This window comes from Leptonotus elevatus, chromosome 2, assembly GCF_054856555.1.
Source record: "Leptonotus elevatus isolate MCC_2025b chromosome 2, RoL_Lele_1.0, whole genome shotgun sequence".
NCBI lineage: Eukaryota > Metazoa > Chordata > Actinopteri > Syngnathiformes > Syngnathidae > Leptonotus > Leptonotus elevatus.
The window spans coordinates 19814761-19827441 of record NC_141240.1 but is presented as its reverse complement, the minus strand read 5'-3'; the positions used below and the strand labels follow the sequence as shown (position 1 = coordinate 19827441).

The 12681-nt window shown below is 40.1% G+C and overlaps 1 long non-coding RNA gene across 1 annotated transcript; it reads left to right on the top strand.

The window, feature by feature from the left end:
- Positions 1 to 2075: 2075 nt before the first annotated feature.
- On the top strand, positions 2076 to 12032 carry LOC147178727 (uncharacterized). Its single transcript, XR_015094008.1, has 3 exons — positions 2076 to 2436; positions 3727 to 3830; positions 11640 to 12032. It is a non-coding gene; the product is annotated as an uncharacterized LOC147178727 (long non-coding RNA).
- The last annotated feature ends 649 nt before the right edge of the window (positions 12033 to 12681 follow it).

Below are 12681 nucleotides of genomic sequence, written 5' to 3'. Positions count from 1 at the left end.
GCATGGTGTTTGGCTGCAACTAGAGGCGATTCTAGGGTCTGTTGGGGCTCCAAGAAGAAAATAACTGAACCCCCCCAACCCCACCAGTGTTTGTCAACATTTTAATAAATCAACAGAAATTGTGAACAGTAAATGTTTTTATTTCACATAAAACACACCACTACATTATTTGCACTATTTGCAGGTTAATAATGCAATTTCAAAGCAAGCGAAGCGTACATTGCATTGAAATCGCAATGAATCAAGTTTAAAAATGTTGGCTGCCAAAGAAAGTAGCAGTCGCTGTGATTTTGAATGGTAGAGATTAGAGTGCTGAAAGGGCATACCTAAACTGCACACCTTAAAGCTCGCAATTGCATTGTTTATAAGCCTTAAGTGACAAAACAACAAGGTGCACTTTGTGTCATGTTTAACAGCCCTATTGTAGTTTATAGGCAACCCCCCCCCCCAAAAAAACCCCAAAACATAATTACAAAGCTTGAAAAAAACAAAACGTATCTTATGTACTGTACATCAAGTACATCTTCCCATTTTCAATGTTTACATTTCAGTTTCTTACTCTTAGTCTTGCATGTATTTCTAAAATATATACCTTATGCACCAGAATGTTAGTTGACTCCCACAATACTCGGCTAAAGATAGGCAACAGATTGTCATGACCCGGCTCATAAGCCATGACAAATTAACAGGGGAGACCGCTTTCGTGAATACAAATGAAATGATTACAAATGAAAAAAAACGAAATCAAAGAATAACCAACAACGGTGTGTGTATTGTCTGCAGTATCAGTAGTGTACGTGTGTGTGAGAGATATTTGTAATGTTGGAGATGATTGTGCAGGGATGGTAGTTGCTTAAGACACTTTGTCATTACGTTGTTTCTTTACCACTACTACATCCAAAGTTTATCTATCCTCTGTCAGCTTTTTAGCCATCATCATAGCACATCTGAGGAGATTGGAATTTTATTTTTACAACTCATTAGGCTAAAACAGAAATAACGAACATGGGCCGGTCTACAAGTTTTTCCATTTCAAGCCTATAGATTATCCTCCCGATTTCTACCTCTAATATGGCGAACTACGGATCACGTAATAAAAAACCTGTCAGTTGGCCTGTAAAGAAAAAGATGACACCAATTTGAACTGAACTCAACAAAACAGACAAATAGTTATCAGATCATCATTCCTTTCCTGCTTACTGCAAAATGGTTATAAGGCCATTGATCCATTTTCCTTACCATTTTCTGTTTTTTCTAAATTGGGACCCTGAACAACAATCACTGGGAATGGGCTAACGAGTTTGGGCCAGTTTAAGGCAGTTAAGCGAACCCCTGCACAAACTGTAACCCACAGATGTTTGTCTTTTTATGTATATAACTTACATTATTATGTGTTGCTTCTGTTTTGGTGAAGAAATTTGAAATATGAATAACATGAAGGGGCAATGTTTGAGTTGTCATTTTGGCTGAGGCGAGTTCTGCCGCCCTCTCCTGGACAAATATTAAATGACAGGAAAATTGTTTTCCACCCAGTGACAAGTTACCTCTCAGAATTCACGAATAAACTATTGCAAGGTTCTTAGAGACAAAACTAAACATCATGACTCAAGTTGTTTGGTGACATTTTCTTTGGCTTAGATTGCATATTATTTAATGAAATGAAAAATATTTTTTTATATTTGGTGCAGCACATATAGTAGTTTAAACTAGTGCACTGAATTGAGTTACTATTGAAGACAAAGGGTGTACTCATCTTAGCTGCTCAAAGTGCTACAATGCGTCACATTCGGTATTTAAACTTAATAAAAATATATAATAATATATAATGATACATTTTAAACGTAATGGTTTATTTGCAGGCCAAAGGTGATAACTGTTATGGGGAAAACGTTACTAGTAAGTCACTGCACTTTGTTTAATTGAGAAAAAAAGAGCGAGAGAGAGGGAGAGAAATGTTTAATTGCGAAAAAAGAGGGCGAGAGAGAGGGAGAGAAAGAGATGTGTAGAAGAGCGACTGAGCGAGACTATTTCCTGCAACATTACGCGTGACGTCATAGTAGAATAGAAGTAGACGAGTAAACATCAGTGTACTGTACTGTGTGCTTCATTGAACGCGTGTCCGTAGCTTGACACATCGATCATGGCACAGCCACTGGCGCACGACGAGAAGAAACCGTTTTATTACAAAAACAACACGTTATAAAGTCAAACAAAAGCGGTCAAAAAGAAAAACAGGAAGCGGTTGAGAGACAAGCGTGGCTCTCTCGCGTCTCCGCGGAGGAGCGAACAAGCGGCACCCTTGGCTTGGAAATGTTGAGGGGCTCACTGAGGAACTCCGGGTCCGCCGTGCCTCCTGTGGTGGAGCGGCCCGAACTGGAAGACGAGTCCGCAAACGAGGACGTGTTCGGCGACGAGGAATGTGGGAGCTGCCGCCGGGTGAGTCTGTGTGTGTATGAGCGTTTGTTTATCTCTTTTTTTATGGTCCCGTTTGTGTGTGTGTGTTTTCCCCTCATGTATCAATGCAAGCACTCTTTGAGTAGCTACATTGTCATACCATACCAATCAAATGTTTATTTTCTTGTTTTGCATTGTGGTCTATGACACTATAATAATCACCCAAAGTTTGATTTTGGAGCTCTCTTTCTGCCATCAATACGTCATCCTATCATAAGTACTTAACTGATCTACTATAAACTTGTTGCAGCTGTTTTACACTACAAGAGCGGATTTCAAGTGGTAAAGCACGAAGTGGGATATTATTGAATATCATTCAGCTATGGCCAGGCTTACTAAAAGTAACAACAATAAGCAGTATGCATTTAATGTAAGCATGTTATTTTGATTTGAAAAAACTATAACAGCAACATTTATTGCATAAGAACAGCAATGATGTGCAACAAATAATATAATGAAGTTCAATAAGTTCAATAATAACATAACTTAAGTGTTAAAATAAACAAAAATTGAGTATTGAATAAAATAAACAGTAAAATCCTAAATGTGATTTATTTATATTATTTTTTTAAAGTACGATCAAGTCCCTAGTCGTTAGGGGTGTGCCCAAAAAATTGATTCTCATAAAAATCACGATTCTCATTTAGTACGATTCAGAATCGATTTTAAATGTCCCAAAATTGATTTTATTTAAATTATTTTATACTCTCTTGCCTTTGTCTGTGTGTGCCTTTATTTGGAGCGCTGTTCATGTTGTACCCGGTTTGGCCACTGGCACACTGGCAGTGTGGTTCCACACGGTCTAATACACTGTTAAGTTGTAGCCACATTAGACAGTAGAAGGAAAAAGTCCCAATCAATTTATTCCAATAAAAAAAATTTTTTTGCAGCGTGGAGCCATTCTTTTGAGTGATAAAATTGCTGTGAGTAGGGCACTAGTTAGCATTAGCGAGTCAGACTGGAGTAGATCATTACGATTCCTTGAACATCTGTAAATTGAAGCAAAAATCATTGTCAAACAAATCATTTTGAATCAAAAATTGTTCTTAACCGAAAATCACTAATTAGAGAATGATGCTTGTAGAATCTCAGTTTCCCTTATAGCTGTGTGAGAGGGTCAACATTTGAGTACAAGAAACAGCTTTTAGTTGGGTGCAGTTCAGCGGATGGATAAATTGTGCAGGTATACCTAATGAAGTGAAATACCTTAAACACTTAAAAGCCCAAGATAATTAAAGCAGGAATTTGAAAACAACGTATTTATTGTTTTAGATTGCAGGCGTGGAGGAAGAGTTGGAAAAGGAATGCAAGCAATCAGCCTCGCAGATGGAAGCTGAATTTGTGCAGCTTACGTTCAGGAAGCAGGTGTCTTACAGGTAAGAAAGTAGTTGAAAGCAAAAGAAAAAGTGGAATGTAATTCCTTGCTAACCTGTTCAACCTGAAAGTGTTGACACTGTGGCCTTGTTGTGTGTTTGTGTGGGCTTATTACAACACCGTAAACCTGCTAATAATATCATCTATTCATACAGTATTCTAAATATATACTTTATAGCTATTTATATAAGAGTCAAAATAATGAAAATAAAATGATAATTAGAGTAAATCCCACTAAAAAAGAGGGGATTTGCCAAACAGTAAGAGCATTTATCAAACCAATTTAGACAAATAGCAAAACATCAGTGATCGTCCGAACACGGCAGTAAATATCTGTGTCAGAGAACATCCGAATGACAAGTCTTGTGTCGGGATAAGAACGTTTAATTGCTTAGTCATGTTGTCAATATAAGTGTAGTCTGGAAGGATGCTCTGGTGCGCTGACGGACCTCATTGCGATATATAAACGAAAAGACAGTACTGCACAGCACAAAGAAAAGAAAAAAAAAGGTAAAAGTCTTTCCACACACCCGCTGACGTTTCTTTTGCCAATATATAGTGGGAGGTGAGACAATTCAACAGAGACCCATTATAATACATTTTGATCAATATGACGTCAGCATGCGATTGTGTAAGCGACAGCTGATAATTGTACAAAATCATTTGTATAGATGTGCTAAATAAAGCATTTGCAACTTTTTCAAGTAAATGAAAAATATTTTGTATATGCTCACAAATGACACAATGATGTGAAGATTGAATACGCAGTTTCTGACCAAAAATCTTTGCGTGTGTGTGGAAAGCTGACTCCACTTGAGTAATTTGACTCCATAAACTGTGAAGTGAACGGAATGCAGCACATAAAAGAAACACCCTGAAGACAATAAGTATTTTCCAATGCAAGACTTTTCTGGGAAAAACTCAGGAAACATCGGCACATATCCTGAAGTGTCTGTTCTTCTGTTTTGTTTGCCACTAGTCAAAACTGTTTGGGAACACCTTTGCAACATTTTTCAACCCTTGACAACCTTTAACGAACCCTGACGAAAAACCAGCATTTGCTACGCGCGTAAACACTTGCAAACCTTCTTCCGCTCAGTGACTACGTTTTTATGTAATCAAAATTCGGATTAAGGTCAGATTTTCGGTTTTTGAAACATTCGGAATAACTCGTTAACATAACGTGAGCGGACAGAGTTACTCCCGTTTACATGGTCATTGTGATCAATTGGAATATCCCAATCGAAATTGGAAATGCTAGGACAGCGCTACGCATACAAGTAGTTCCTGTACTCAAAAGACCAAAATACCGTTCAAATAGAGCATGCACAGAAAACAAAACAATGCCCCTTTTAAATCAAGGTATTTCAAATGTGTTTGTATGAACAAGATTTTCGGGTTATGAAAGGTGTAAAACCCAAATGAGAGCATATTTGGGTTTTTACGTGGCCTTTTAAAACCTGAATATTGCAACTAATAGAGTTTTGAAAGGTTACTGACTGCATGTAAATGCAGTCAGTTGTCAGATGCAGTCTTAATGAGGAACCAGGTCATATTTGTGAAGTGCAATGACACAAGACACTTGGCGAGAGCATGTCTGAATCGTGCAGATAGATAGATCCATATTATGCAATGTGTGCGGCACAAAAGTGAATTGCAATCCCCCCCACCCCCTCGGTGGTGCAGAGGCCCCGTAAGCACGGATCTTACTCTCATCCCCATGTTAGAATAATCGCTAACACAGGATATGTGTGAAAGTGAGGTGGTGCGGGGAGGGAACGGGGTCATGGCTGGCCAGCTGCCTGCTGTTAATACTGACACGACTGAGTTATGTAAGTGTCAGTGTTTTTTTTTTGGCTTCTGCAGTTTAATCTCTCTCCGGTGAGGTTTTATTCGTAATATATGCATTTCGAAATTAGAGATCTCAAAATAGAAATGTAAGCAGGGACTTTGAAATCATATTCATGGCTGTTTTATTTTTAAAATCCCGCCCTCCTGTGATATTTACCACCCCTCATTATTCTTTTCTGGCCTCTTTGTGGACTGTGGTATTATATATCACCCCGTGTTTTCTTCTCTGTGCATTCATCCCAGTTTCAGAAGGGTAGCACCTGCCATGTGTTGTTTTATTAGAGATAATAAACATCGACAAGAGCCAGACATTAAGCGCTGCCTTCCTGGATTTAATGCATTTATTCTGTATAATTAGATCAGGACTTTGAAGGATGCACAGCTTCAAATGAAACAGACGAGATGAACATGAAGCAGCACAGTGGATTTGGCACATCTGACTCACAATTATGAGGTGTGGGGTTCAAATCTCAGCTCTCCTCTTTTATGTGGGGATTTTGCTGCTATCATTTTGCAGTCGACGATCAAAATGGAGGGAAGCAGGGAAGGAAAGTCGGTGTGCTCTTGGTAGTGTGGTCGTCTCTCATCCGTGAGGTTGTGGGTTCGTACTTGAGCAAGACACTGAACCCTGTTTTGCGCCAAAGCTTCACTTTGTTTGGTTCTGGTTATAAGAAGAGCCAATGTTGCCCGAGGGTCAATCCCACAAAATCTTCTGGCGTGAACACGAGAAGTTTGATTGACAGAGCGCTCTGGCGGTCATTCGGGTTTCAGAGAAACGTAGTTAATGGATAACTAAGTCATTTTCAAGGTGGTTGTTGGTGTTAAAAGTACAGACAGTGGTTTTCCAAGAACCAGTGGTCTGTACTGTATGGGCCCTGCGATTGGCCGTGACCAATCCAGGTTGTACCTGGCCTCTCGCCCAAAGTCATCTGGGATACGCCCCAGTTAATCTGCGACCCTAAGTGGTACATAAATTGGATGGATGCAAGATAAACAACACATTTGTGTATCTACTGTATGACTCGTAAACAACAAAATGGAATCCCCTCCTCGAAACACAAAATGTTTACACCGTCAGCCATAAGTACCTTCTTCATGGTTCCTCTCCAATCCCTTTTAATCAACTTCTCAGTGGCCAATCAAGTCCAAAATAAATAAACCGCACTCAACCTAAGCGCAATCATAACAAAATCATTCAGTAAATGAACGTGTTGCCCCCTGGACACCTTTTTTTTTATGTGACAATTTTGTACCAAATGGAACTGAACTATATGCTGAAACAGGACCAGCCAAAATCTCAATCGAAGGAAATCAGTGCAAGAGTTGTAGCTTTATAAGATAAAGGTAGATGATAGATTGATGGATAGATGGATTGATTTATTATTAAAAACAGAACATTTAGATGTTAGTGCAAAATGTATGTGCTAATAATATTGAGAATAATAAATGTGGATAATAATGTAGGACATTTGTTAATACCGTAATCATAATTGTACAAAATGTAAAATTATTCCACAATGTCCAGGAAGTATGTATTATGAATGGTATAAAACATGATTAGCAGTAATGATGGAGATATGTTTTTTTTAAATGTAGTTATTTGTTGCATCACCTCTTCTAAAATAATAAAAAGTTCACCTTTCATTTGCAATTTGAAGCTCTTTAATAGTTTAAACTCTGATGAATTGCATTCAAGCTGAGAGGTTTCTGATGCTGCCTCGGGCGAGATCAAACTTGTGATTAATATTGACAAGCGTTGATTTGTCAAGCAGCTGAGGGAGTGGGAGGGGAGGAACAATGCACTCCTTGCCTGGAGCCAGAAAGTTGTATAACATAGCACCACATCATGTACCAGAAGGATGGAAAACAACAAAACAGAGAAAAAAAAGTAGTGGCAACTCAGTCTGGTCTCCTCTTCCGCCTCACTTCATTTTTTATTCTATTATGCAGTAATGAAACTATGCGACAAGTACTATGCATGGCAATACATGCCAATTCCTGTTTTTGCTATAGAATGAAAACATTTGGGTTTGCTATGCAACGAGAAATAGGAGGCAAGACGTCATTAATTCATCTTTTATTTCCAGGAATTTACATCTAGATCGCTCACACAATTTAGAACACACAATACAGGTTTTGTTTAAATCCACACATCCTGTGAGCAAAAGTATTGTATACTTGTGATTGGCTTGTGGTTTGTTGCCCACGTGTCATGTTACATTATAATTAAGTAGTACAAAACATTATAATTATCTCTGTATTATTTGCCAGATTCCCGTCTGACCTTCTTATTCTTCTTGCTAATGAGTGGTTTACATGTTGTCATGTAGCCTTGATGTTCAGATTGATACTGAATTGTCGATTTATATATTTGTTAGTATCAAAAGTAAGGATATTTTGGTTTGAGAAATATAATTATTAACTCATTCACTGCCATTGACGGCTATAGACGTCAAAAATTCATTTGAATTATTTTTATTAGTTTAACATTTTTAAGTAAGTGAGTAAGAAAACCTAGGAAAAAAATACTGTACATTTAGAACAGATATAAAATTTGTGATTAATCATGAGTTAACTATTGAAGTCATGCAATTAATTACAATTGAAAAAATTAATCGCCTGACGAGATAAAAAAAAGAAAAGATTATTAAAAATTGGGGTGATTAAAATTTGTAATCGTAATTGAATCGCATGACTTCACGAGTTAACTCACGATTAAACACATTTTATATCAGTTCTAAATGTACAATAAAAAAATCTAGGTTTTCATACTCTCGTTAACAAAAGTGGAAAAAAATGTTTAACTAATAGAAATAGTTCAAATTAATTTTTTACGTCTATAGCCGTCAATGGCAGTGAATGAGTTAAAATGGAAGTGTTGTATTTCATTCATAAATATAACAACATTGTGATTCAAACCCTCTGAATCATTATGGAAATCAATTAAAGTAGCACAAATGAGCATTTGGTTTTTTGTTGATTATGGTAGAATCTTTGGACAAAAGTGGTATTGTTTTCCCTTTAATTTCCCTTGAAAGAACCACATTTCTCATGAGGCCAAGTGTGGAATATTATTTATTGTAAGTAGGCTGGGTTTACACTTGTCTGGCCTAAGTCTTCGTTTAGAAAGACTACAGATTGGTTTGAATGTCTTTAATCAACACAATGATGACAGAACATGGCGTTATTGAATGTTGATGGTCTTATAGTTATGAGGTTGTGATGTTATGATTAGGGATGCACGATAATATCGGCGACCGATAATTATCGGCAATTATCAACCAATTTGACGTCAAACAGATAAAACAGATAATAAAGAAATCAGTCGAAAAGTCGCACAGGTGGGGGACGGATGCGTGCGGCGGGACAAGGTGCGGCGCACTTAAAATCGGCACATTCACATATTCACCAACGTTTAAAAATAAATAGATACATTTGTTTGCACCAGCTACTCGGCTTCGGGAACAGACAGGTCTATCGCCACCCGGAGATAGCGGTAAGTTTTCTGTGTTTAAAACTGTTAGTAGCAATAGCGCTAGCATTAGCTAAAGTATTTAGCACGGCCACCGGGATGCCAGTGAAAAACTGGAAGCGTTCGAGGGTCTCTTATAAAAAAAAAAAAGGGAAGGCGCCGCGGGAGAAAGAGTGGGTCACCTCTACTGCAGTACACGGCAGTTCTGTCTTTTTTCGACCCACTTAAATTTTGTGCACCAAGCGGCGCCCCTCTCCTCCGGTGTGCGTAATGACCCCGGGAGCTGCTGCGACCGACCGGTGCAAACTCACCCCCGCGTTCGCTGTTTAATTCAAACAGACGCTTGCTTGCAGCAGTTTTTTTGCTTGCGTTACCACAACCTATTTTGGTCCTATTCTTTCGAGTTAAATTTTATTTCGGTGGCTGAATATTCGGTGCATCACTCGCAGAAATCGATAATTCATTATCAATCTGCACATCAAGGATATATGACAATATGTAAACCAGTCATTAGCAACAAGAATAAGAAGGCCAGATTGGAATTTGGCTAACAATAAAGAGATGCACCTCATAAATTCTTGGAGTAATGTTAATGTACCTTTGAGATAAAGATGAACCTTTCTACTAATAGAAAAGGTTCAATGGAAAAGGCTCAAGCTTGGAAATGATCTGTTTATGATCCTAAACATATGAGCAAAATTTAGCTCTATCCAAATTTCTGAATTTACTTTAAGATAATGTTAATTATGGCCCTGCTGGCGGAACAATGCAAAACTTAGCAACTGTTAGCATTTTTGCTGCACTTATTTCCACTCGTACCTGATTTTGTTCTCAGGTTGCTTTTTGGCTATATGTTAAAATGGCAATTCTTAACATAACCCCCGAAAAATTACTTACGTTTGGCTCACCATGCATATTGTGTCAGTTAGCAGCCAGCTAAGACCAGTTTTTTGATCAAATCCGATGGGCTACAAAAAGTAGGTCAATCAATGGAGCTGCACAGTATAGAGAGGATGAACTGCATTACAGATACAACGTAGTCAAAATGTAAAATAAAGCAATATTAAGCACGTCCATCCAACCATGAATCCATTCTCTTTCAGCTCAAAAAGGTTTATGATACTGTGCTGTGTAGTAGTGGTTTGCAATAAGTAGAATACTGTCATAGTCATTAGTCATGGCAATACAGAGAAAGCACTAATTTGACCAGCCTTACTTTACTTCTTTATTTTGGTCAGTTCCACAAAATTAGCACAAAGCAGTTGCATAAATGTAATGTTAATTAAACATTAACTAAGTAATACACTTCTATGGGACTGTTTGACAAGATATTAATCATTGTAAAATACATATTTTAAGGTCATCTTATATTTATACATACATTGTTTTTAATATTCAACTTATTTTGGTCATATGCAATTTTGAAAGTTTGTTTCAGAAACTATGTCCAAATTCAATTACATAAGCCAGATATACAGTATGTGTTCTGGACACAGACAGAAATTCACATTTATTAATTCCTATTTAAAATGTCAAAAAAGATACGTGATTGCAAAATGCAAGGGGATCATGTTCAGGGTTACTGATGACAAATTCGCAGTTATAGTCCTTTACTGGAATGAAACAGAGAAAATGGGTCAGTGGTGGGTGTTGAAAGGATCTCTTGGAAAATTGTGTCAGGGTTCTGAGTGGCATTTTATTTGTCACGTCAATGCAGAGTGGGCGATGGATGAAATAAAAAGTGAGCAGGTGTGTGTGCGTGTGTGTGTGTAGTTTTTTTTGGGCACTCACTCACACAAACACACACACATACACATACAAACATGACCTCCCAGGTGGGGAAACAAACCCTCATCAACCTGCATCAGAGGGAAGTGACGGTACCACTCCACCACCTGGAGTGTGTGTGTGTGTGTGTGTGGGGTGTGTGTGTGTGTGTGTGTGTGTGTGTGTGTGTGTGTGTGTGTGTGTGTGTGTGTGTGTGTGTAGGGGTGTGCACGTGCTGTTGTGTACGATAGGGGTGGAGTTTTAGCATAGAAGTTTGACTCAGGGCAAGACAGACAAATATTGCCAAATCATTCCAGAATGCACAATACAGGTATTTTGCAATCCCAATCATTGTCAAAATGTTTGGTCTGAGATTTTGTTTGAGCATCAATTTCTATATTTCATTTTTTTTTTTTTTTTTTTTTTTTTTTTTTTTTTTTTTTTTTTTTTAGAGCTCAGTATTGTTCATTCGGAAATGTCATCATCATTGCTCTTTTTTTTTTTTTTTTTTTTTTTTTTAAATATATATATATATATATATACACATATATACATACATATATACATATATACATACATACATACATACCTTTTTTTTTTTTTTGTGTGTGTGTGGGTGAGTATGTGTGTGTGCGTGCGTGCGTGCGTGTGTTTGTTAGCTCACCAGAAAACCTATTAGAAAAAAAAAAATCTTATACCGTTCACCTAAATCGAACACCAGGAGACCCGAGGGGACCGAAGAAAACCAAGGAAGGTGAAATCCAGCACCGACCAGACACCCCCCACCAGAACTCCTCCCCAGCCCAAGAAACATCCAGACCCCAACAAATCCAAAAAACATAAAGTCAGGGAGGCCTCAAGAGACCAACGGAGAGACCGAGAAAAGGAAGGAAGGACAGACGAAGCCGCGTGAGATCCGAGACACCAGCCTCCACCGATTCAATAACCTGAGGAGGAAACAGATTGTGTCTGAGTTTCGGTAGATGCTGGTGTGGTGGATCTGGCATGCATGAAAATCTCCACCAAAGAGGGGAGCCGTCGACCCCCGCCGGAACAGAGCAAGCGCAACACCTCAGGGCCCCCCAGGCCGCGGCAGCGCCAAAGGACGACCCCCGGGCCCCACCAGGGCCACCGGCCGGAGAGCAAACCCAGGAGCAGGAGCGCCCCCCGCCCCAACACGGCCCGCGCCCCCGGCCCAACGCAGCAGGACGGGGCACTGCAGGCCCACCAGGCACCCCACCGGCCCCCAACCCCCGCCCCCCCCCACCACCCCCCGCCCCCCATCCACCCCCCGCCACCCACCCCAACCCAGCCCCAGCCGCCCCCATGCCCCCAATCCCCCAGACACCCCCCACCCCCAGCACCCCCCCACCCCGCAACCCCCACCACCGCCCCCCCCCCCCCAACAAAGCCGCCCCCCCCCCCGACCCCACCCCGACCAACCGGCAGCCCCCCAACCCCCGACCCCCAGCCCCCGGGGACCACCCGCACCCAGGCACCGGCGCCGAAGAGGGGCCGGACAGCGGAGCGGAGAGGGCAGCCGCGCCCACCCCACCCCCCGCCGTGTGGAAGGACGGAACACCGGGGGCAGAAGGGGGAGATGGGGGCACCGGAGGGCGGCCGACACCCCCGAACCCCAGGCCCAGCGGGGGAAGGCCCCGGTCGTCACCCCAGCGTTCTTTGTGAAAATTAACCCCTGTTACTGATCTATATTTCATTTTAATGCAGCTCATTGCAGAAAATCGTATTTTGAAACGCTACTG